General features: G+C 37.1%; 1 protein-coding gene across 1 annotated transcript in view; it reads left to right on the forward strand.

Moving 5' to 3' along the window:
* The window catches only part of PLCL1 (phospholipase C like 1 (inactive)), a 353,086-nt gene that overhangs the window by 33,372 nt on the left and 292,968 nt on the right, over positions 1-26,746 (forward strand). The gene's annotated exons all lie outside the window — the stretch shown is intronic.

A 26,746-nucleotide genomic window follows, 5' to 3' on the forward strand; every position in this document is an offset into this window, starting at 1 on the left:
AATTCTACTTTCGAAGAGCATTTAGCTTCTCCAAAGAAAAACACTTAACCAACTAATGATTCATAAGAGTTCTAAATGCTTTTCTTAGTAATATCTCAGTTTTACTCTGTAGTGGCAGAAAAATTTGGACAGCTATTATTTCCTCAGTTTTAGTGTTGGAGAAGACTAAGGCTGGAATTTTTCAGGAAATGAATGATGTTTTAACTTGAAAAGTACTGGATCACAAAGAACATAACATGCGGTATGCTTTCAGTTTCTTTTAGAAAAAAAATCATGAATTGAAAAAGTTTTAAAAGCTTTCCGTGTATGCTAGGTATTTCTATACCATTCTGGAGACACTAATCAAAGGAAATATAAACACATATATCACAAAGGATTGAAATTTGACTTTAAGAGGGTGAGTGGCAATGGAGCTCCTCGGTACACTTCCCATTTCACAGGGGAAGAGATGGGAATTTGCAGAAAAACTGACTTAGTTCTGCCTGGATGTGTCAAGACCGTAAGCCAGAGCTGGTCACCATCCTGACCCACAGTAGAATCAATGGTTCAGTTGTAATTTTCTCTCTGATTTATCTAAAGAGATCACTGTTAAGAATTCTGTTAGGAACCTGCTTTATCTTAGAAATATGACAATGAGTAAAATTGTGAAATTTTTACACTGTTTTGGTGCATATGCATTTATGTTGAATACTATTCAATGGAAAAGTATTGCCTTATATTTCTACTCTGTTCAGTTTTTGAAGCTTTCATGCCGTTGTCAACTTTTACAAAAGAAGAATTTAATACCACATTATTTCTTCTTACATCTATTTTTGAAAAGCAGTTATTCTCAACACTACCCTAAATATTTAAAAAGAAAAACGTTTCACTAACACAAGATTTTGCTATTTGATATCTCCTTGTCAACTCTGAACAGAGTACCTTTACAAAAATCTTTGAAAACAACCTTTAGAAATAGTCTGGAATCAGTTTATGTCAAACAAATGTATGCTCTAAACCAGCAGTCCCCAGCCTTTTCAGCATCAGGGACTGGTTGCATGGAAGACTATTTTTCCAAGGGAAGGGGGGATGGTTTCAGGATGAAATTTCCACCTCAGATCATCAGGTGTTAGTTAGATTCTCATAAGGGGCATGCAACCTAGGTCCCTCACATGTGCAGTTCACAATAAGATTCGAGCTCCTGTGAGAATCTAATGCCGCCACTGGTCTGACAGGAGGTGGAGCTCAGTTGTTAATGCTCAGTTGCTCACCTGCAGCTCACCTTCTGCTGTGCCACCCAGTTTCTAATGGGCCACAGACTGATACCAGTCTATAGCCAGGAGATTGGGGACCCCTCTTCTAAATAATAATTCTAACAAGCCACCTTAATATTCAATTCAAGAATGCAGTCCGTGATCAAGTAAAATGTTGTTAGAAGAAACAGGTTTCATATTTCATATCTCCAGAGAGTCTTTAAGATCATTAGACTATTCAGCAAAATTATCCATATATTATTTTTATTTTTTGCTTCCCATTAGCCAAACCCACATATATTATTATTACTTTTTTAAAAACTGCATTAGTATGTTCTAAAGCTTCCTTTTCATTTCTTTTGTGGTTTTAATCTTTGGAGAGGGAGCTAGAAATACCTATTAGAGATGAATTCTAGGAAAATAAATGTAAGCAGTAACTCTGGCTCAATTTATTTTTCTTCTCTACAAGAACTGTTTAAAACCTGGCAGTGGAAGACTATTCTCTTGTCTACCAAGTATTATAGTAGGAAGTGCAAGGTCGTCTTTAAAGATAAAAGATTCTAGGTTTCTAAGGAAAGAGTGTATCTTAAGAAGGGTAAATGAAATAGTTGGCTAGAGGGAAAGGGAAATTTCCTTATTTCACCCTGAAACTTGGCAGCATTTCTGAAACAGAGCTTGAAACTTTGAGATGAATTAAAGAGAGTTTGTTTCACCTTCTATGGAAGCTCTTTTGCACCCAATTTACTTTCCCCCTGTCTGGTCAGGAAGGCACTTCATCATTAGAGATTTTGTAAAACTTCATCAGTTGATTAAAATGCAGATAGCATGCCTCTCGGTGAGAAAATAATTTTAGTTTTGTCAGTTTTAGAGATCTGCCTACATAAAACATAGGTGAGATAAAATGTGTTTTCAAACCTGAATTTTTATGTAGGCTTGTTCACTAACTTCTCCATTTCATCATCAGAAGCTCACCCTTTCAAGCTACTTTGCTTTGTGTATTGTGGGGAGACTGAGGGAAGGTAAGGCATTTTGGCACGACTCAAACTGGTCCATTTTATTTCAAATAAGTCCTGATGAAAGGGCAAATCCTACTCTCAGCATCGTCTTCTTTATAAATAGGAGGAATAAATGCTCCTAAAATGGATGCACAGTAAGGAAGGGCAGGGCAGACGCCATGATCTGGGTGCAACTCTTAAGCTGATGTGTGGCCCAATGATCCTCATATGTGGAAGCTGAATGGACCATAGCACCCTAGCTTCCTTTATAGTCCCGTTTGTTTGGTTTTATCAGTTGAGGGAGATGGCCTACTTCTTTGCCATGTGAGTAAACAACAGAATGCAACTAATCTTCTAGTGGAAGATCATGGAAAAAGCTGCTACCTATGACCATAGAAGTACATTTCAAAATTTGGTGTAAGTCAGAGATAAAGTCCTGGAAAGTAGTTAAATTTCTTCAACACTTCAGGGCTAACTTTTTTCAAGTTCATAAACTTTACTTTTTAGAGAAGTTTTAGATTTACAGAAAATTTGAGCAGAAAGTACAGAGAATTCCCATATACTCCTCACATCCAACCCACCTCAGTTTCCCCCATAATTAACGTCTTGCATTAGTGTGATACGTTTGTTACTTTGATAAGCCAATATCAATATATTGAGAACCATACTTATTTGTATTTTTTATTTTTTTTCTTCATGAACCCTTAGGTAGAGACTCATGGTTTAAATCAGGGTTCACCCTTTGTGTTGTCCATTCTACGGGTTTTGACAAATGCATAATAATATGTATCTGTCATTTTAGCACCATACAGAGTAGTTGCACTGTCCTGAAAATCTCCTGTGCTTTGCCTGTCACCCTCTTCCAAACCCCTGACAACCACTAGTCTTTTCACTGTTTCCATAGTTTTGCCTTTTTCAGAATGTCATATAGTTGGACTCAACTATGTATAGTGTTTTCATACTGGCTTCTTTCACTTAGCAATGTGCATTTAAAATTCCTCCATGTCTTTTTGTGGCTTGATAGCTCATTTCTTTTTGACACTGAATAATACTCCATTGTATAGATGTACCACAGTTTCTTTGTTTATTCACTTATTGAAGGACATCTTGGTTACTTCTGAGTTTTGGCAATTATGCATGAAACTGCTATAAACATTTGTGTGTAGGCTTCTGTGTGAATGTAGTTTTTAACTCATTTGGGTAAATATCAAGAAGTATAATTGCTGAATCAAATGGTAAGGACATGTTTAGTTTTGTAAGAAATGTCAAGGTAACTTCTGATGTTCTGTAAATACTTGTAGATTTGAAGAAAGAAAAATGAAGCAGAAATGATGTGATGCCTTTAAGAACTGAGACCCTTGCAATTGACTGGAAATCAAGTGGTCTATTGCTATATGTATTAGCTTAGTTTTATTGAAGACATGTAGGGAAGATCTTCCCTTCTCTATTCTTGTTCAAGGTAAAAACTGCTCAGAAGGTTTTAGCCTATATTTTAAAAAATAGCTGGGGGAAAAACGAAGCCTTCAGTAAGTCCAGATTTGTTTGGCCTCATAGGATCTGAGATTGCCCATTAGGAATGCCTGTTAAATTTTGTGTCAAAACTCCCCTACATTCTCGCCTTTTTCTTTATCATTCCTCCTATCTTTCCCTATAACCATAGCCTATCTGCCCCTTACATGATCTTTCAATAGTCTTGTTTATTCTCCTACCCTTCATTCCAGTTTTGAGGAGAAAGGGTGAGCACGCTTCTCCTTGATGCCTCCTTCTAAAGCTTTAAACTCTTGTTCCAGTGCCATCTCTGGGAACCCTACTCCTCTCTGGAGGCTGGTGGACAGCTGACATTCTGACTTTTCTCATCCACATTAATGTTTTCCACTGACCTCCAGGACTCTCTCACACTCTTTAGTTTTCTTATTCTTATTCATGATCTCATTCCTCAAAATTGCCATCCCCCATCAGCACCTCTAAACACTGTCTCTCAAAGGGTCATATAATCTCTGGGAACTAATGTTCCAGCTTCAAAATTGCAAACTTTGACTCTCTCTTATCTCATTTGTCTGTTCATCATAATTCTGTTTTCTCTTCGCTCACTCTTAATGAACCTGTACTTTACCTTTTTTGTGGTTTCTGATTTCTCAACACCCATATTCTAACCCATTAGCTCCCTTGATTCCTTTCTCAGATCCACCATCAACTCTATCAACAAGGCTATTACCAGCAACTAAAATTCTTCTTATCTCTTGTCCTTATGCCATGTCTGCCTTGTCAACCTCTGTCATATACTGTCTCAACTCTATTTTTCTCCCTTGATGGATAAAGTTATAAGGTAGAACCTTTTCATTTCACATACATGCACAGAGTGATATTTAACACTGAGCCTCATTTGCTAGGCAGTAAGGAATAGGAAAGAATCCAAATTTGTTGATGCATTCAGGTCACTCTAGCACTCCATGACCTGGCTTTAATGTAAATTTTCATATTTGTGTTCTGTTACTCCTTTATAGCCTCTCCTGCCAAACTGTACTGTTTACTTTTCTCATATTTCTTTATTCATCTGTGTGTTTTATCTTACACCAGGGATGGCAAATAGATTTCATCTTATATGACTGTTCTGCTCATTGTGGCAATGAGCAGGTCTATGTTGAGAAGGATCATCTGATGCTTAGAACCAGGTCAGCAAGAGATTGCAATGATCGACTAGTAATGTCCATCATGGGTATGGAAGATGGAAGGACCATGCATTAGCAGGGCATTGCCCAGCGTTTGCCACATATTTTCCCCTCCTGCTTTACATTCTTCATGTGTGATTCTATACATCCCTCAAGGTTCAGATTAATCACTAATTAAAGAAAACATATTTTTATTCCACATATCTTCTCTTTATAGATTACTATATCACTTTAGATATTCCCTGTGTGAAGACAGGTATTATTGGGTATGAGTACATGTTTTCTTCTTCCTTCTATATTGTTAGCTCCTCCAAGGTAGAAATAATTCTTAATTATCCAATTTCGTTGATCACAATGGAAGCATGATGAGAATCCACAAGGAAAATCTCAAACAGTTGGCATGAACACAAATGGAGTATCCTGAACTCACTTTTGACTTAAAGTAAAGGTCAAGATGGATAATGGAGGAAGTATCCATCCCAGGCTCTGCTACTACTCTGCTTCCATTTGATTTTCCTTCCCAAAACTTTACATACTTCCAAATTGAAAGATTCCCTAGATCTGAAAGGGGAAGGAACAATTTTAGTAGGTCTGGTGAAGAATATAGAAACTTACTTTTATTGCAAATAGTTGAAACAGAACCAAGGAACATTTTTGACTTGTCTAGTTTCACAGATAATGCTAACATTAATCATGGATTTCCGAATCAGGTTTTTCATCTTTTTACTAGGCAGTGCAGCACCATATTTAATAATTATTTTACTCATTTTGAGGGAACATGTATTGGTTGTGCTATTATTTTGTCACATATCAAGTTGTATGCAATTAGAAATTAACCCATGGGTTTTGTTAAAGAAGTACACATTTTCTGTAAAGTAACTTTTCATTAGGAAGAAGCTTATGGACATTACTATTATTATTTTTTGGCAAGTAAACTTTTATTTGAAATATATATACAGAAAAGTGGTACAAATCTCAAATAGGTAATTTGATGGATTTTCAAAACAGTGAACCCATCTGTGTAACCAGCACCTAGATCAAGAAATAAAATGGTGTCAGCACCCCAGAAGGAGCACACCTTCTCCCAGTTGCTGCCTCATCCTAAAGGTGACCACTCTCCTAACTTCTGACCCCGTAGGTTAGTTTGACCCATTTTTGAGCTTTGTATAAATGAGTCATATAATATGCATCTTCATGTTTGGCCTCATTCCCTCCACATAATATTTGTGAGATTTACCTGTATTTTTGTGTGAAGCAATAGTTTATTTTTATGGGTGTTCAGTATTCCATTGAGTACATATACCATATTCTGCATCTTAAATGATTCTTTTACACTTACTGTCACTCTTAAAGTGGAGTTGAGAAACTGAGTATAAAATGTCTAAGATTATAAGGATCTTTGTGTTATTTAACTTATTTATCATTTTCATTATTTTAATCTACTTCATGGAAATTGTGGCTAAGGATTTCTAATACGAGCTCTAAAATTTTAGTATTATATTCTAGCTATCTGAATACAGTGAATCAATATTGTAGGCCTTTGGAAAGGTTTTTAAAGTAAATATTACCTGAAAAAACTAGTTTGTTGTAGGATTAAACTCTCTGTGTTCTGTTCTTATAACTTCATATATGGCATTTCTTGAAATGACTGAAGGAATTCTTGGATTTAAAGGTCATCTCGATTTCCCTAGGAAGTCATTTAGACATTATAAATGATGGTTTATTCAGAAGAAGGAAAATGAGAGATGGAGATTTCCTGTCAGTGCAAGGATATTGGAGGACAGACTTCAACACATTATTTATATATATTAGTACCTTATCCAGTTCAGCTCAAGGCAGATAATAGGTGACGTTTTGGTGCTGTGTATATAGGTTCTAGTAGATTAACAAGTTTTTCAGTCTTATGGCTGTGTTTTCAGATTTGAATCAGTTAATATTTGTAGAACATCCATGAGATAAAAAGATCAAGATGAAGGCAAAAAAATGACACAAGAGCTCTGAATTCCCACCTTTCAGGGGCGGCATACAATTTATTCAGGAAAATGACAAGTCAAAGATTCTACAAGTTTGACAATTAGATACTAAAATAAATATTTTACACGCACGTGCTAAGTGTGTGTAATTGAAGAGGGGTAAGGAGGGAAGAATACAGAGTATTTCTCTTAAGTAGACTAGGAGGAAAGATAGGACATTTGAGTTAGACTTTGGAAGCAGGAGAAATGAGATAATTGGCATAGAAATGTTGGCCATGAAGTGGTGAAAGCCATTGCCATGGAAAAAGAAGGCATAAAGGAGCCTGGCAAGAAAAGAAAAGATTCACTGGTGTGGAGGGAGAGGGAATGAGGACGTGGTCAGCCTTTTCTTGGGAATTTGAATTCGTATTCCAGGTAAAAGAATGCCAACGCAGTGCTTCTCAGTAGTTTTTAAGCCCATGCCTCCTTTAGATAAACATACATCTTTACCACTCAATCCTAAAACTCTGATTACCTTTCCTCCCCATAATATGTAGGTGATTATATTTCCTACGTATCTGCAGCCAAGATGATTTTGTTAAGCTTCACTCTCTATAGTATATATTGTAGAGAAAGGATTCCCCCCAAATGTAAATTAGATGAGAATGTTGAGTTAAGTTAATAACTACATACATCCTGGGGACATTCTAACATGCCTCTGTGTGTATGTACTTCTTCATTTCTTCTCCATCCTTTGAAAATCACCAAGGCTAAGTGCCATAGCCAAAAGAATAAATGAGAAAGGTAAGGTTTCCTCTCCAGTGCACTTGATACTAATTGAAATTAGGGTCCACAGACTAGGAAATTTAGTGAAATAGGTACATTAAAAGAACAAGGGTCTGGTCGAACAGTCTACTCTGAGAGGAAGAGGGGTATAAAATAGAATATGAGGAAAAAAATCTGAAAGTACTGTTCTGAACTACGCCATTAAAATAGGCTGTATATACACTTTTTCCAGGTTTTTTGGACTTTGGATAGAAAATGAAGTGTTTTGTTTTAGCCATTTGAAGGATTATGTGTCTGCATGACATTTGGTGGAGGTATTTGAGAAGTACAGGAAATAAAAGATTAGCTAATAAGAGAAAACAATCAGGACTGGAAAATTAGATTTGGAGATGATTCATATAGGGATCATTATAATCGCAAAGGCAAATTATGTTTAGGAGGCTCTGTATAGAGAACAGCTAGCCAAACCCTGAGGGAATATTAATGGTAGTACGAGAGAAGCAAATATTAGGTTTCTGTCTGAGTATTCAGATGACCAGAAGGCAAATCACCAGGAAAATATATTTTAAAAGTTAAAATTAGGAATCATTTTGGGGAGGAATTTATTTAGATTTAAAAACACGTTTATTGAGGACCTACTATGGTAAGTGCTGGGGTTGTAAGTATAAATAGGATAGAGTCCCCTAAACCTTAAGAAGCTGACAAATATGGTAAGGGATAAAGAACTGAAGACAATTGGGGTGTAATGTGATGGGTGAGTGCCCAGTAATTTACAAAATAATTATTTTCTAACTTAATTTCACCCAGGCAAGAAAAAGTAGTGCAAATATTTAGGGTAGGAGGGTGAGAAAGCAAAGAAGTTGCACAAATATTGTGGTTTTATAGTAAATGTTGGCAAGGTGGAGACATATATGGATGATAGATCCTCAGGGATGTTTTATGGGTTTAATATATATAATGGAAATTCTTTAGAAAAGTATTTGAGGAGTTGTGCAGCTGTATTGCTTATATGAGACTTGTGGTTTCTTTTCCACATTTTATAACTATGAAGTAGTAGGCTAGGTCCTTGAATAAGTGTGTGTTCTTTGGTTTGCATGAATGGTATGTACTTTGAATTCTCAAAATAGAACTCCAGTTTATTTTCTCAGTAGTCCAGTGAGAAAAGCTGTATTTCTTAAATATGGTCAGAAAGCACTTGGCGGAGGAGTGTTTACTGTAGAAACCTGTGATTGTCTGCAGGTACCAGCATAAACATGTTCCCATTCCTCATCCCAGGGGGATAATCTCATTATTAAACCTGGCAACATTCAAGTTAGCTTATTTTTAATGTTTGTTTCATATTTTAAAAGCAACAAGTGAACATGGAAAAAAGTTTAACAATATGAAATAACGTATAATAAATGGTAAGCCCCGGATCCTCAGTGCCCCAGATCCTCAGCACCCCAGAGGCAAATACTGTTAACAGTTTCTAGTGGGTCTTTCATACAATAGGTGTTTTTATTTTCATAGAGAGAATGGCTTTTATTTGACCTCTGGAAGGCATAAAGGTAACTGTAGTTTCCTTGCAATGCAGTTGGCAAATTATTTTTACCTTCTTTTTCCAAGCAGACTCTGAAACATGAGTTTTGAGGAGCAGGATTAAATACTCTGACCTAAGAGACACAGATATTTGGATTTTTATGTAGACATGTACTCACTGAAACTGAAATTTGGAGGAACTGGAATTAATAACATTTTCCCTCATGTAATTCATGGTTATTTATTGCTTTGGCTCTAATTATGCATTTATGTTATATTCTGAATAATGCAAAGGAGAATATTGAAACATTTTAGGCCATCAGAACACTTTTCCCACTCTCAAGCTGTCTTCCTATTGTATTTGTGCTGAAATGCCAAGCTGCATGTGACAGTAGAAGAGTTGGCAGTATCTGTCTTAGAATAAGCTTTCACATGCAGCTTCAAACACCTTTGTGGTTTGGGTTATATTTTGACAGTTGCTAGGTAGCTTGAGTCAGAGAGTGCAGCTGTGCAATTTAAGATGCGTTTTCTTATCCTTTCCTCTAAAGAGAGCTAAAAAAATAAAACTATAATCAGATTTCTAAAGTGTTAAAGGGGATCAAACTATTTAGAACCCATACAATAGAATGAAGTAGATGAATTCTGATAAAGCACATATATACTAAAGTATACCAGTGAATTTATTTCAGATGAAACTAGGTAGGCTCATTGCAAACAGATGAGCTTCTGAAATTTCTGAACTGTTTCACTGAAAGGTAAAACAATGGGTTTGGGAGCACCCACACCTCTTGGCACAGGTGAGTGGTTGGCACTCATTAACCATCGAATTCTGACAAGAACATGCTGTTTATGAAGAAAAATCAGGGAAGGAGACTAGGATTTCTGATAAGAAAGGGTAGAAGAAAATGTAGAAATTCAACTTACTTGGTAAAATGGGAATACGTAAGGATTAGAAATGGGCTCTTACAAAATGAGAAATAAAGATAGCTTTTTCATAGGCTTCCTATTCTGAGAGTTTTTCTTGTTGATTTATAGAGTGTAAATGTACTTCTTCCTGAAGACAAGGACTAGGCTGAGGTAGGCTTGATGTAAATGTGGGGACTCATTTGTTACGAACCCATAATAGACTGCTGTGGGAGAACATTGTGAACAAAAGAAGGAGTCAAAAAATAAACAAAACATTTTGTGGCAAGTTATCTAAGACAGATCCTGGAGAAGGGCTGATTGAGAAGGTAAACTAGAACAAACGGCTTTGGAAATAATAGACAAGGTCAAAATATTTCTGGGCAAGAAGGACAATCAAACCACTTGCAGGTGTTGTGTTGCTGCCTAGAGACTGGTTTGGCCTGACCCAAGTGATGGTGTCTGGAGCCAAACCTTTTATCAGGAGAAATATGGGACCACAGAGATGAGACAAGTACTACCAGTCCTGGGGAAGTAAAGAGAAGGAAAATTCCTTTCTTTAACTGGAGGGGATGGACCCTGCAGTCAACCTGTGTACTTGCAGAGCTATATGTGTTTGGTATTCTGATATACTTCACAAAGTATATTTTATTCCCTAGGTGCTGACTAAGTGAATTGACAATGAAGACTTGGTATTGAGGGAATTAAAGGGCAGGTGGGGTTCTGTTCCCAAGGCTACAGTCCATAGAACATTGGCAAGGTGGAGACAAACATGACATACCATCTTCCCTGCCTTCTTTAATCCCTGGGTGGATGGTAGCAGGCAAGAGAGTAATAAATGCAAGGAACAGTAGGTTTGCAGTACCCTTGTTATTCTGTCATATGTGTAATTGAAAGCCACAACAAAATAGCAATAGAAAAGAAAATGTTAGTGAGGCGGCTCATGCCTGTAATCTCAGCACTTTGGGAGGCTGAGGTGGGAGGACTGCTTGCGGCCAGGAGTTTGAGATCAGCCTGGGCAACATAGAGAGACCCCATCTCTATAAAATAAAAAAAAATTAGCAAAAGAAAAAAGGCTTTTCTGTGTGTGCACGCATGTGTGTGTTTGTGGGAAGTCTTAATTTTTGCCTTGAATTTTAAAGGAAAATTTAAATGATTAAAGTAATGATTGAAGTAATTATGAGATGTGCAGATGACATAGAATAATGGAAATTAAAAAATAAATATTTATTGCCTTTTCTCTCCTGCTTAGAAAAGCAGTACAGCTTAATGCAAGAAATTTGGAGAAATGTAAACGGACAATGGCATTTAAAAATAACCTTAAAATGTTTTTTTCTTGAAATATTCAATGGTGGTGGTGGGTAGAGAGTGAGAGGAAGAAGTTCCTCATGGACTTTGAGGAAATCAAGAGGTTTTAAAGAGCAATAAAAGGAACTGAGTACATCTCCTTTAGGATCTGTAGAACTGGCCTTAAATCGATACAGAAATGTCTACCAAGAGGCAATCTCTCTGGGGAGATTATTAAAGTGAAAGTAGATTATCATTTGAGTGACTGGTTCAGGTTCTCTTAGGTGCCCTTGAAGTACCACTGACTGTTGAAGCATGTATCTGAAATTGCCTTTTAACACAAATTTTCAGTGCTTCTCTTAGAGGTTAAACACACACACACACAAACACACACACACACACACACACACACAACTGCAGCCAGGAAGCCTGGCTCAGTCACCAGGTAGTGGTATGCCCTTGGGCAGGTGATTTAACCTTTCCAAGGTTTAGCAATTTCCTCATTAGTAGTGCGACAGGATTGAATCAGATTTTCTCCAAGGTTTCTACCTGCTCTAACTCTTTTGTTTTAAGGAATTGATCTCATTTTCTCTTCCTGTCTGTCTCACCCCACCATTTCCCCTTGTCCCAAGGTAATTAAGCCATTTCCAGTTCAGACAGTGAGCCAAGTGCTTTTTGGAACATACAAACTCAAGGAATGCAGGTTTTTGTCAATTATTTGAGAAAGTGTGAATCCTGCATGGAGTTTAGAATATATGATGGTCAGAATTATCTTGATAAATATGGTGTGTGTGTGTGTTTGTGTGAAATAGAGAATGCATGTAGGAATAAATGAGCAAGCTTATAATTTTTAGTAATATTTGGAATGAGAAAAATTAGGAGGGTTCAGTACTTGATAAGAAGGTGGGTTTCATAAGTAGAATAAACCTGAAGGCCATATACATATCAGGAGAGTTACTTTATGGCTTATATGTTTTTTCCCTTCCAATATTATAGAAGACAGGTTATATTGTCTGTACAACAACTACACCTACCTACTCCAGGTCTTCTTCTTTGGAGTGGGGACCTACGGGAATCCCTGAGTTGGTATAAAGTTTATTTTAAGCTGAAGACATTTGAGATTCAAGAACACATATTGGAGCTTCCCTTATCTGACTAAAAGCAGCAACTTGTGGGAGATGAGGCTACCATAAATTCTCTCTCCAGGAGAGTTTCATGGCCGTGAAGAAGACAGAAAGACCACTTGCACCTCCATAAACAAACATTATCACAAACTTTTCTATCTACCATTTGCTCTCCTAAAAATTGATTTGCCTTTCCTAAGGAAGCCTACCTGTTTTTCCCATGGGAGCTTCCTCCCCTTTCCCCACAAAGTTAGGTATATAAGTCTCATATTCTAACCACCCCTTTGAGTTAGTCATCATTGGGCACTCCCACATGTATGTGCATTGCACGTGTAAATAAACTCCTTCTTTTCTCTTGCTATTTTATTTTCTGTCAGTTTAATTCACATACCTCCAGGAAATAAACCTAAGAGAGCAGTGGAAAAACTTTTTTCCTCCCTGACATCTGTTTTATGTAAATGCAGTTTTTGTAAACATGAAGATAGGATTTCCGGAAACTTCAGACTTTGGGAGCAGTTCTACATACATAGAAAAAATACAACAAAACAGTCAGTACAGATGCACTTTAGTAATTATGTAGCTTATGAAGTAATAATCAATCTAGAATCTGAAGAGTTTTTTCTATTGCACAGTGATAGAAGTATTGATTAGCTGTCTGTCTGGAATAAAAGCAGTGCTCTGATTGGCTGCAGTGGTCTTTATTTGAAGAAGCATATGAAACTATTGGTGTTTTTGGGAAGGCATGCTGCCTGAGCTGCTATAAGAAGAAAGACTTTCCCAATGACACCTAAAATCTGGGTACAAGTGATAAGAAAGAGAAGAGACAGGAACTAGGGAAAGTAGTGAAAAGCAGTAGAGACAGTGGGGGAGAAAAGGCATTGGCTCCAGGGGGAGCAATTTCACTTCTCTTACCCCTCACCTGCAGGTCCTGGTATGGAAATAGGCATGTTAGAGGAGACCAGGAGGACAAGAAGGTCTAGCCTTGGACAAAGTTCAAGGGGCCTTTAAACCCCAACAAGATGAAATAGAAGAAGTACCGGCACCTGGCCCCATTCCCCTGACTCCACCTCACCCAAACCGTGATGATTGTATATTAAGATTGCATTTCTGTACCAATGTGAGGCCACATGATAGATGGCTCATGGCTGGGCATTTGGATTTGCTGTTGGTAGTAAAAGGTCAATGTAGAACAATTTCCAAATAGCTCTCCTCTCATATATGAATAAGGATGGTTGGCATTTGATTTTGCTGTGTATTTTAAAGCTGCAGCAAATGCAGTGAATGAATTCAGCGACAGGCTTTGGCCATGTTTTTGATGTACCGGGTGGTGATAGTTGGAAGTAGGAGGGACTTAATAGCATGTAGAATGAGGGCAAAAATATCATTCAAGGCAATGCGCCTTTCAATTCTTGGCACCCCCTATTGCACAGCTGCAATGTGGCAGGGTGGGGGAGGGAGCAGGGAGGATGGTGGGGAGATGGCACTGCTGTGTGCTGCAGCCTGCCCTGGCCAGCCAAACTCTTGACAAGGCAGCTGGAGAGTACTGATCCTGGCTCTAGATTGTCATCTGATTACACATTGTTTTACCAACTTCATAAGTGTTATCTGTTTGCTACAGCTTGAAAAAAAATCTCTATGCTTGGAATGGCATGGTAGTGATTAAAAAGAGATAGGAAGCACTTAATATGCTCATTCATTTGTATTTATTATAGATTTAAGGAGGAGATGAAGGTGTGTAACTATCTTTTACTATTGCTCTCAGGATTAATATATCATATTGCTTCTGTCATTTAACATTTTTATACTGATGGATTTTTCTTCAATGTTCATATATGTATAGAAATGTTGATAGATGCCAGTCATTGCTAATTAATGTTATAATTCTAAGATGCTGGTGGATTGTTGGTAGCTTTGGCCAAGGTCCCTTCTTTAAACCTCTCCTATTTTGGGCCTGAGGGTGAAACTAGTTGCTCCCTTTAGAAAACAGAGCTAGGCTTGAATCCCAGAGCAGTCACCAGGATATCTATATACATCTATAATATGTACCTATGTCTGTCTATCTGTATAAATTTTGTTTTATTATGGTAAATATATTTAACATAAAATTAACTATTTTAGCCATTTTTAAGCATTAAGTACATTCACATTGTTCTGCAACCATTACCATCCATCCCCAGAACTTTTTCATCTTCCCCAATTGAAATTCTATGGCCATGAAACATAAACTCCCCATTTTCTCCTTTCTCCACTCCCTGGTGGCCACTATTCTACTTTCTGTCTTTATGAATTTGACTCTTTTATGTACCTCATATAAATGGAATCATACAATATTTGTCCTTTTATGACTAGCTTATTTCACTTAGCATAATGTCTTTAAGGCTCATTTTTGTGGTAGCAGGTATCAGAATTTCCTTCCTTTTAAATTCTGAATAATATTCCATTGTATGTATGTACCACATTTTGTTTATCCATTCATCTAATGATGGACACTTGTGTTGCTTCCACCTTTTGGCTATTGAGAATAATGCTGATATGAATACAGGTGTGCAAATATCTGTTTGAGTTCCTGCTTTCAGTTTTTTGGGTATATTCCCCGGAAGTGAGATTGCTGGATCGATCATATGGTAATTCCAGCTTTAATTTTTTGAGGAACTGTGATATCATTTCCTCGGACAAACTTTAATTTCTCTGTGCCTCGCCTTCCTTATTTGTGAAACAGGAATAATCATCCTTAACTGGAAGAGGGCTATCAGGGTTAGAGATAATGTAGTTAAAGTGCCAGCATTTCTTGCCTCTAGAGCCAGTAGCAACAAAACGTATAGTTTCTGCCTAAATCTTGCTATTTCTCACTGCCTCTGCTCTGTCTTTCTGTTTGTAATGCCCTTTCTTACCTGGCTCCCTCCTATGCATCCTATAAGACTTGTTCAAGGGCTGCCTTCTCTAGGAAGTTGTCCCTGTTTCTACCCAAGCTATATTGCCCCTTTTTATGCTTTTATGGCACCTCTGTCATTGTACCTACCACACTGAATAGGGATTATCTCTTCATTCTTCCATCTCCTGTTTGTAGACTAATTTAATATGTACTGAAATATCTAATATGTGGTCAGTGCTGGGGATTCAGTGGTAGCAGACACTTATAGGATCTATCTGCAGGGGGCTTCATCTGGACCAGTTCCTCAGGGTGTGTTCCTAAAGACCACCTGCATCAGAATCCTTGGAAGCTTTGGGGGACCCATGCTGGGTCTGAGAATCTGAATTTTAACATTCCCCTTGGGTGATTCTTATGCACATTATTAGCTTGTGAGTTCAGAGGTTCCATGAGGGCAGGCCCTGTGTCACTTCAACACTGCATCCTTGGCCCTGAGTGCAATTCCTGGCACAAAACAGTTACACAAAAATATTTGTTGAAGAAGGAGGGTACTCTGAATTGAAATGGGGCTGGAATTTAGGTGTGACCAGCAATAATATGGGGTTAAGATTAACTCTACCTTTTCCCAACAAGTGGAATACCAAGCCAATTCAAACATAAATCTAAACATATATTTCTTACTGAGTGAGGCTTCTCTCTGCCTCAGCCTTATCTCTAGGAGATTTCCTAAAGGAAGGAAATGGACCCATTTTCATCTTAAATTACATTACATTGTTGACTAGTTGAGAGTCTTCATGCTTCTTTAGTTTCCAGGAAAAAAAAAATATTCAAATGAGCTTTTATTAAGCATTGTAATTATAAAAGCATTATAAGCATTGCAAAGGTATATAGTGCAAGAATTTGAAATAAAGTTTTCTGGACACCATAATTTATGTTAACATTTATTTATAAAGAAATACATACATAATATTATTAAATTTTGTATACAAGGACTCCACTTGTGTATCTGTACACTAGGACAATATTTTTTGTTGACGTGCAATGAGGTAAGTTTATTTTTAAGCATTTGTATAAGGAGAAAAGGAGGGAAGATGCGAATTACTTAAGGGCCTGAAATTACTAGCACCAGGAGTTACTTGAATTAATTATGGAAGGTCTCAGTTGGATGGCTTGTCACTTTTTTTGGTACTATAATGCCATGCTTTCCCCTCCCCCACCTTTTGCTTCTTGGTTTAAAGCTTAAGCTAAATATTATTCTGAAAATTACATGCTTAAAATAAAGACAGAATTTTTACAGCTTGTCCTGTGGGCATTGTGAATATTCTTTTGGATAACTGAAATGGTCAGTCACTAGGATAAAGATCCTTGTGTTAGTTGAGGCCCTCTTTTGGCTAATATTCTGGGAGCAAGTAACTTAATAAAGCTCATAAATATTCAAGTCAGTATACTGATTTCCTCATTTAGTTTAAGGAAACTGGGGAAAGAATTTTGTTAAACTGAGCGGTGGGCTAAGGGAATAAACTGTTCCTTGCATCCGTGTTTGTGACTGGCGCCTGACATTAGTTTCCTCTCAGCTTACATGCTTGCCCGTTCTACTCTAAGTAAATCCCACTCTTCATTTTAGCTTTGCCCTTTTTCCTGGCACACTGCTATTTTTTTTCAGAGCTGAAGCCACTTAATCCCCACATGTGGATTCTGCCCTGGTTTAGGTTTTTCTACCAGTCCTGTTCTTAGTGACTTAGTCTGGTCATTCACAACAAATCAATCTTTGGTTGGTTTTGCTATGCCTTTGTTTGATTCTATTAATAAGCCTTTTTCTTGTTCCTTGTGACCAAAATTCTGCACTATCACTTTCTTTCCACCTTTTCTGATAGCCCAGCTAGTCTGGTCCTGGGCTCCTGCTTGGATTCTACAGGCTTCTCCAGAACAATCTAGTTGGCTGGGTCTTAATTTATCTGCTGCCACGTCTTTCTATAACTCCAAGAGCCTAGTTACTTACACCTCTAGCTAACTTTACTCCTTGCCTAATGTAGGTTTGCCAACTTGATGTCCTTCGCTTGTTCCAAATCACTTCTCCACTTGGGTTAGTCTTCGTGTCTTAGCCTTCTTTAACGGGGCCCATCCTGCTTCACCTGAATCCTGATTCAGACAACCAAAGACCAATTCAGTGGCTAAATTGTTAACGTCTATGCTTTTAATCCAGTACAGGAGAAACATCCTGGTTAACCTCTGCTTCTCAGTCAGTTGTTCAAATGTGCCATTTGAGCACCATAAAATATGTCACTTCAGAATGTTACTCAGTAAGGGCATCTGTTTTAGCTTGGTCACCTCCTTTGGACCTAAAACAGAGTCCAGCCGTATCTACAGCAAGTGTCCCCACCAAATTTTGTCTCACTGCATAATCTTTACTTTCTAAGGTGATTTTGAATGGAACTTTAAGAACATATCAGACAATTTTGATTTACTTGTCTTGCTGTGCTTTTTATTTTATTGGTCTTAGAGGAAACACACATATGCATAATATTTTATTTCCCAATTTAGGGAGTTCATGGACTACTTAGAGGTCCAGCCCCGTAGGTCATAGTGACACTGTGATGGAACGTTTACTTCCTTTTTATAGTTGTCATATCCAGCCATGCTTATTGTAAAGACAATTGATAAATGAGATAGAAGTTGAAATAAGTTAGAGGAGAATGATGCTAAAATTTCTTTAGCATTATAGGATCTTAGATTTATGCTATTTGGCTTACTGTTACTACAATGACAGTTTTCTAAATGTTATTTTTATAAAACAACTTACCAAAAGGTACGTATGCAGGAAACGAACTTGAAAAACATCAGAAAAGCATTTATTTTTAACAGAATGTTATTGTCAACATTTTAAAATTTATTGTATGTATGCAGTTATGAATTATATAAAAGTGAGTTTTGGCTCAACCAAACATCGTATTTTATTCTGGTAGGGAAGAATCAGTTGGAATTTTATTAAATTTCAACCTGGACTATTTTACTTGGAAGCTGAAGAATTACAGCTAGCCTAGTGGTTTATACAATATATAAGATATGAAAAACCCTTCACAGGACATTTCATTGATTTGTTTCCAAGTTTAGTTCAGACAACCAAAGACTAATGTATAGATAAAGATGAAATGAGCCATTATTTTGCTATTATTTGCAATATTTGTGACTTAACATTTATTACCTACATTATTCTTCATTACCTTTATTCTGTTGTTTAAAACCACTTTTTTTTTAATAGGCCCATATCCCTCTTTATTTTATACTTATTTTATGTAATACATCTACATATAAACCCCACAAGACAATGCTATAACTTTAATTTTAAAATTGCATGGTTAATAAAGAAATTAACAGAAAAAAGAAAGTATAGTCTTTTGCATTTACCAAGATATTTACCATTTCTGGTGCTAAAATACATTATGATGAGGCTTTTTGAAGTTTTTTCAAAGTGGTCTAACTTTAAGAAGATTGTATATTTAGAATTCCTGTACTTTAAAAATATTTATTGAGAATGAGGGGTGGGAAGAGGGAGAGGATCAGGAAAAGTAGCTAGTGGATGCTGGGCTTAATACCTGGGTGATGGGATGATATGTGCATCAAACCACTGTGGCACATGTTTACCTATGTAACAAACCTGCACATCCTGCACATGTACCCCTGAACTTAAAAGTTGGAAATTTAAAATAAAAGAGAATGAACTTTTTTTTTTTTAAAGATCACTTTGATAAGGAGAAAGTCAATAGATTGACAGAATTTTACAGCTGAAGCTACCAGAAATGGCATGTGGCCATCTCTGAACCCTTCCTGCATTCTTTTCTCTATACCAGGCTGCCTGGCATGCTTTTAAATCACCACCAGTACAACCTCTGCAGAGATCTTCAGCTATATTCTCCAGCAGCTTAATTTTTCTCCCAAGGTTAAACCTTAAACAGAAAGTTTGTTCTCTGATAGGCATAGGTACACTGAATAAACTACTACAGTACTGCTGATCAGGGCTTCTGACTTTGAAACTGAGCTGCAAAACAAATGATCAGCTGATTGTATCAGTTTACTGAGGTGAAAAGCTAGGAATTCCTTGCAAACAAGCAGTCTATTTAAATGTTAAAAGAGAAGAAATCTGGTTTCCATGTTGTAGTAATGATTCACTAGTTTTCTAGTGAAGGTCATTTGAAAGGAGAGTGAGCAGTGATGGGTCTAGCTGAACACAGAATGATTAATTAAAAGTTATTAAAACCTGGTTTCACTTTGGGCTTATTGTGCATAAGCAAGTTTATATATGCACTTGAAGAAACTTGATACAAATAGAATGAATGAAAAAATGCAAAGGCAAGGTCATAAAATAGGTAGGCAAGCAAGATAGCTGCACTCAATGTTTCTGGAATTATATAACCTTGCCCAAGAGGAAGTTGACATGTGGTGAAAGGGATCTTGAAAAAAAAGGAAGCCAAAAGGGTCCCTGATTGAGGGCATTTACCCTGCAGTTTCTTCATCTAATCACAGAAATGGACAGGAAACCAGGCCCTCTTACTCCTACATCATGGGGCTGTTGAACATACCTCATGAGAGAGAAGTACTTAGATAGGTTTTGCAGTGGAGTATGTTTTGGAATACTGAAGTAGAGGTGTTTTCAATTGATATAAAACTTGGTGTGGAGTAGATTACAAGGTGAAAATGAATATGTGATCTATTGGTAGGGAGGTGGCATGGGTATTGCAAAGAGCACATGTTTTGGAAACAAAGGGACCTGAGCTCAAATCCTGGCTCTCCAGCATGCCATCCATGTGATCCCAAGGCAAGTGACAGCCACTGAGTTGTAGCTCCTCTTGTAAAATAAAGTAATGCTAACCATTGAAGTGTATTTCCTGTGAAGTTAATGAGGCTTAGCGAATCAAGCCCTCCAAAGGGCCCGAGCCGTGTGTTCACATGGCTATCTGTTTTTATTAAGCCTGTGGTCTCCATTCTGATTTCTCCTCTATCGCGTTTTCCCTTATGTGGGGTGGTACTGGAGTGGCCGTGGATATTTTTGGGTTTATAATTATACATTTACTTCCTTTGTATGTACATTTTGTATTATTTTCCTATTTTTATATTATGTGTACTATTTTTCCTAATGAAAGCTTCCCAAATTGGATAAATTTCATGCCTCACAACCCCTGGGTCTGCCATGTTTATTTCATAACTTTCTTATTAAGATTAAGCAAAATAATCATGTAAAGCACTTTATCAGTTATTTGTTTCCAAATAACAGCCCATTCCAAAACTTAGCAGCTTAGAACAGTAACTATTTTATTTGTTCACAATTCTGTGGATCAGCACTTCAGCCTGGGCTCTGCTTGGTGGTTCTTCTGCTGGTCTGGCCTTGGCTCACTCTTGTGATAGCAGTCAGTTGGCAGAGAGTAGGTGATCTAAGATGGCCTCAGTCAACTGTCTGGCAGTTGTCAGGCTGTTAGCTGGTTACCTTGTTTCTCCTCCATGGGGCCTCTCTAGTGGCCCCACAGCTCAGAGCTGTTCACATGGCATAGCCTTTAAAGAGGGAGAGAGAGAAAACTGGAAGGCCTCGTGACATCTATGCTTAGAACTCCCACTTGTGCTGCATTCTATTCACCAAAGCAAGGCATAAGATTAGCCCAGATTTAAGGAGTTGAAAAGTAGATTCCATTGCTTGATAGAATTAGCTGCAAAGAAATGTGGCTGTTTATAGTCTACCACTAGCTCTGTGCCTGAAATAGGAGATCCTGAAATATGTTAGCTTTCTCTTCTTCCTCTTCCTACCTTGCTTCTTATTTCTGCTGAGGTTAAATAAACACGAATTGCAGAGAAGCTTCCATGGAAGAAGAGAAGAACTAGACATAAATAAGGCTCCCTCAGATGTGTCTGATACTCAATTTTATAAATTCTTAATCTGTTGTTTAAATTAGATTGAATTTTAAACCTACTTATACCTTTTAAAAATAAAATGCTTAAAAATTTTACTGTATTTTCTTTTAAAAAGTTTGTATATGAGACATTAAAATGTCTTGCCTTTTTCAGTTTATATCTGTGAAATTGTGAAATATATACAGTGATGCACCACATAACAAAATTTGGCCAACTATGGACCACGCATAGAACAGTGCTCCCATAAGATTGTAATGGAGCTGAAAAATCTCTATGGTCTTGTGAGTTGTAGTGGTCATAAAGTCGTAGTGATATCTATTACCTTTCCTATGATTAGATACACAAATACTTACTATTGTGTTGCGATTGTTATAGTACTCAGTACAGTACATACGGTACAGATTTGTAGCCTAGGAGCAATAGGCCTGGGTGTATAGTCAGCTATACCATCTAGTTTTGGATAAATACATTCTATGATGTAAGCACAATGACAAAATTGCCTAGCAATGCACATTACAGAACACATCTCTTTTTTAAAATTTTTTTAAGTTCAGGGGTACATGTGCAGGTTTGTTGTATAGGTAAACTTGTGTCACAGGGGTTTGTTGTATAGGTTATTTTGTTACCCAGATGTTAAGCCTAGTACTCATCAGTTGTTTTTCCTGATCCTTTCCCTCCTCCCACCCTCCACCCTCAGGTAGGCCCCAGTATCTGTTGTGCCCCTCTGTGTGTCCATGTGTTCTCATCATTTAGCTCCCACTTACAAGTAAGCATATGTGGTATGTGGTTTTCTATGCCTATGTTAGTTCGCTAAGGATAATGTCTTCTAGCTCCATTAATGTCCCTGCAAAGGACATGATATCATTCTTTTTTTATGGCTGCATAGTATTTCTTGGTGGATATGTACCACATTTTCTTTATCCAGTCTACCAGTGATGGGCATTTAGGTTGATTCCATGTCTTTGCTATTGTGAATAGTCCTGCAATGAACATATGTGTGCATGTGTCTTTATGGTAGAATGATTTATATTTCTTTGGGTATATACCTAGTAATGGGATTGGTGGGTCAAATGGTAGTTCTGCTTTTAGTTCTTTGAGGAATTGCTACACTGCTTTCCACAATGGTTGAACTAATTTATACTCCCTCCAGTAGTATATAAGTGTTCCCTTTTCTCTGCAACTTCACCAGGATCTGTTATTTTTTGACTTTAATAATAGCCATTCTGACTGGTGTGAGATGGTATCTCATTGTGGTTTTGATTTGCATTTCTCTAATGATTAGTGATGTTGAGCTTTTTTTCATATGCTTGTTGACGGCATGCATACCTCTTTTGAAAAGTGTCTGTTCATGTCCTTTGCTACATTTTAATGGGGCCGTTTTTCTTGTAAATTTGTTAAGTTCCTTATAGATGCTGGATATTAGATCTTTGTTAGATGCACAGTTTGCAAAAATTTTCTCCCATTCTGTAGGTTGTCTGTTTACTTTGATAGTTTCTTTTGCTGTGCAGAAGCTCTTTAGTTTAATTAGATCCCATTTGTCAATTTTTGCTTTTGTTGCAATTGCTTTTGGCATCTTCGTCATGAAATCTTTGCCCGTTCGTATGTCCAGAATGGTATGGTCTAGACTGGGATCCCTGTCTTAAGTGGCACATGACTGTGTTTGATCTTCACCCAGTTTCCTGGCATACAACTCCTAAAATCCTTAAAATCTCCAAAGTGATAAGCATCTTTTTGTTTGCTAATGAGATGACTGGTGGCTGGCAGCCCCTAGGTAGCTTCAGGATGGGGGCTGATTACAAGAAAGTCCAAGGCATGATTATGTAGTTGGAACTTTTTAAGCCCTATTCCCCAACCTCTGAGAAGGAGAGGAGGGATAAAGTTTAAGTTGATCACCAATAGACAATATTTTAATCAATCATACCTACATAATGAAGCCTCCATAAAAGCTTTGGATAAGCTTCCAGATAGCTGAACACATGAAGGTTTCTGGAAGCTGGAGCACCTAAAGAAGGCATGGAAGCTCTGTGTCTGTTCCCCCATACATTGCCCTATCCATCTCTTATCTGGTGTTCATCAGTATCCTTTGTAACATCCTTTAAAATAAAGTAGACAGTGTAAATAAGTGTTTCCCTGAATTCTGTGAGCCACTCTAGCAAATTAATCAAACTTGAGTAGGGGATTGTGGAAACCCTGATTATAGCCGATTGGTCAGAAGCACAGGTAAAATAACCTGGAATTTGCAATTAGCATCAGAATGGTGGTGGGTGGAGGATAAGGAGGGGAAGTCTTGGGGACTGAGACTTCAACCTGTGGGATCTGAACTACCTCCGGGTAGATAGTGTCACAATTGACTTGAATTAGAGGACACCCAGCTGGTGTCTGCTGCAGAAGGGATTGCTTGCTTGGTGTATGGGGGGAACCCCTACCCCTACATTTGGTCACAGAAATCTTTTGTGTTGACTGTTGAGTGAGAGTATAGGAGAAACTGACTTTGTTTTTTTCCTATATCCTCAATATCAAATAAGGAATTTGCTGAAGAAAGCTTGGTTTTGGAATGAAGATGAATAATAATTTAAAATACAGAAAAAGGAATATATTTAGCAATTTGACAAAGGCTCATGGCACTCTTCTTTTTCAGTTTAATGGAATTGTATATATGTGGTTAAGAAAACCAATAAAACAAACTTCTAGCATTTTCCCCTTTAAGTGATAATAATTGTCTCCTTGTTGAGTAATTAAATTAATCCGAGTCTACAGATAGATGAGTTACATGGATGTTTAATAATTTAGATAGCATCTATAACTTTTAAAAGCCTGTTAAATGATTATGAGAATCAACCAGGTTCTCCTGGTGTTGCCATGATCATAATAATCAGCATTGCAACTAAAAACAATAATTTGGAGAATTAGTTTGAAATACTGTTCTTTATATAACTGACAATAATAAATATTTTCTGATGAATGCTAACTTGATTTGATGATTATTGGAGAGCTAAGAATAATAAGTGAAAAGAGATACGGAAATAAAAGGAAAAGGAAGTACATGCTACTACTTGTCTTTAGTTTATTTCTATGAAATCAGATCTATTAGTCAAGACATTTAGTTGCAAAAGACAGAAAATGTAAAATGGGAAATTATTGGTCATATAATGGGAGGGTTAAGAGGAATACATTTCAGTACAGCTGGATGTAGGGGCCTGAGGAGGTAATGAAGACCCAGTTTTTCTTTTTCCATGTTTTTTGTCTCTTTCTTCTGTGTTGGTGCCAGTCTCAGGCTTGATGTGGGAATACGTTAGTTGTAATAGTTTAAATCCCTGTATTCTTTTGGTTTAAGTACAGTAGAAAAGAATGGTTTTCTAATCTCAGGAAAATGCCTGAGATTAGCTCTGTTTAGGACTGCTTGATCTGGTGTGAGTCATGTGTCTGTCCAACCCCAGATGAACTAGAAGGATGGAATACATTGATTGTCTCAGGCCTCTCTCTTGCTTCACTTGTTCTTCTGGAACAAAATCAGGGACCCTCATCCTAAGCCCACAGATTGAGACTGGGGAAGAGTAGATTCTAGATAACTATAGGAGGCTTCAAAAGTAGGGTAAAGCTGACATGGCAAGCCAAACACAGCTAGGGTCTATTACAAATGTAACATACATGTTCCTGGAATGCAGTAGATGCTCAATAATATGTCTTGAATTGGAGATGGGTGTTAGAAAAGGATATTTTAGCCTTTTGAGTTTTTATGTATTTTGCTTTCAGAACTCTGCTGGGTAAATATAGATAAGAGTTTCAGTGGTAAAAAAAAAAAAAAGAGTTTGCCCTCTCTGGTCTTTTCTTAAAGCGTTTTTTTAAAAAAATTATTATGTTCCTTTCACACAATTATTTAGCAATAATAATGTTCTGATTTTACAGATGGAAGACACTGAATATGATCAAAAGGCTTGATTCTGTTTATAAAATTCAGTGTTGGACAAAGTTAAAATGTTTTCTCCATTTAAAATTTATAATTTATAAATTGTGTTTAAAAGTACTCAAAACAGTTATATTTGCATCCATCAGTTATATAAAATAGTATTATGACTATTAGTCTGATAACAGATAGATAAATGTGACCGATTATTGCATATTTCTGGGTAGCTTGTCATATCATAACCATTTCTAGAATTCTTGGACACATTTAATGTATTCCTTTAAAAAATCAGGATGGATATTCTGATTTGTTGTGTCTGTTGGTAAAATTCAAGTCAGAGATGAATTAGCTCCTGCCAACTTGGCCTATTTAAGTAGTATAGGGGTTTTGTACAATAAGATATCAAAAATTTCCTTTTATTATCATAGATTACTGTATAAATAGGTGATCATCTAATCAATAGTCCAAACTAGGACATTGTTGAGAGTGACAGGGGAAAATTACATTGTGAGACCAGGCAGAATCTAGGTAAACCAGGACTTGAAATCACCCCGTGTATAAACAATACAACTTATTACCTGTACACTTAATATTAAATTTCCCTATAAGGAACAGTGTCAGAGAACTTTTTTCATACTGCAAAGCACTTCGATAAGATAGCTGTTGGTCATGTGACTTCTTTGGTATGGCCTATTTTTCCTTTAAGAATTAATAACATCTTAAACACTCATAGACATGATAGCATTTGGAAAGTCCCAGTGCTTCTTTCTGCATTTTTCTAGCAGAGTATTTAGTAGGAGGAACAATTAATTTTTTGAATGACAGATTTAGCTCTCTAACCATGTCCCTGGTCACCTCTTAGACTAAAATAGATCATGCCAGGTAAACTATGATAATAATGCCTGATAAAGGTATCTTGATGGTGTAATTGACAATACCTCAATAAGGCAGTGGAGGTTAGAAGAACAATGAGAGGTCTTCTACTGTCCCCTGCCTTGCTGGCCCTGCCAATTTCAGTATATCACATGGAAGTTATTTTTCTGTAATCCTTGCCCCTCCAGGTGGCATTTAAGATTTGAGCATCATGGTAACAGAGGGCCAGAGAATGAGGGAAACAAATATATCAACTCTTTCTTTTTTTTTTGTTTCTCTATGTTTCATTTATTTTTTAAGGGGTGAACTCTATTTGTTAAGTATAATTTCTATTCTATAATAGTAATTTAATAAATACTTAATAATGTGAATTCATATTTCAATAGCATTCTTTTTTTTTTTTTTTTTTTAAACACAGGGTCTCACTTTGTCACCTGGGCTGGAGTGCAGTGACACAATCACCGCTCACTGCACCCTTGACCTCCTGGGCTCAAGCAATCTTCCTACCTCGGCCTCCCGAGTAGCTGGGACTACAGCTGTGTGCCACCATGCCTGGCTAATTGTTTTGTAGAGATGGGGTTTCACCATGTTGCCCCGGCTGGCCTTGAACTCATGGGCTCAAGCCTTCTGCCTGCCTCGGCCTCCCAAAGTACTGGGATTACAGGCATGAACACTGCACCTGGCCAATTTTACTCTTTTAAAAAAATCTTATTTCAACTGGACACATTTTTATACA

Source organism: Pongo abelii, chromosome 11 (genome assembly GCF_028885655.2).
Source record: "Pongo abelii isolate AG06213 chromosome 11, NHGRI_mPonAbe1-v2.0_pri, whole genome shotgun sequence".
Lineage (NCBI taxonomy): Eukaryota > Metazoa > Chordata > Mammalia > Primates > Hominidae > Pongo > Pongo abelii.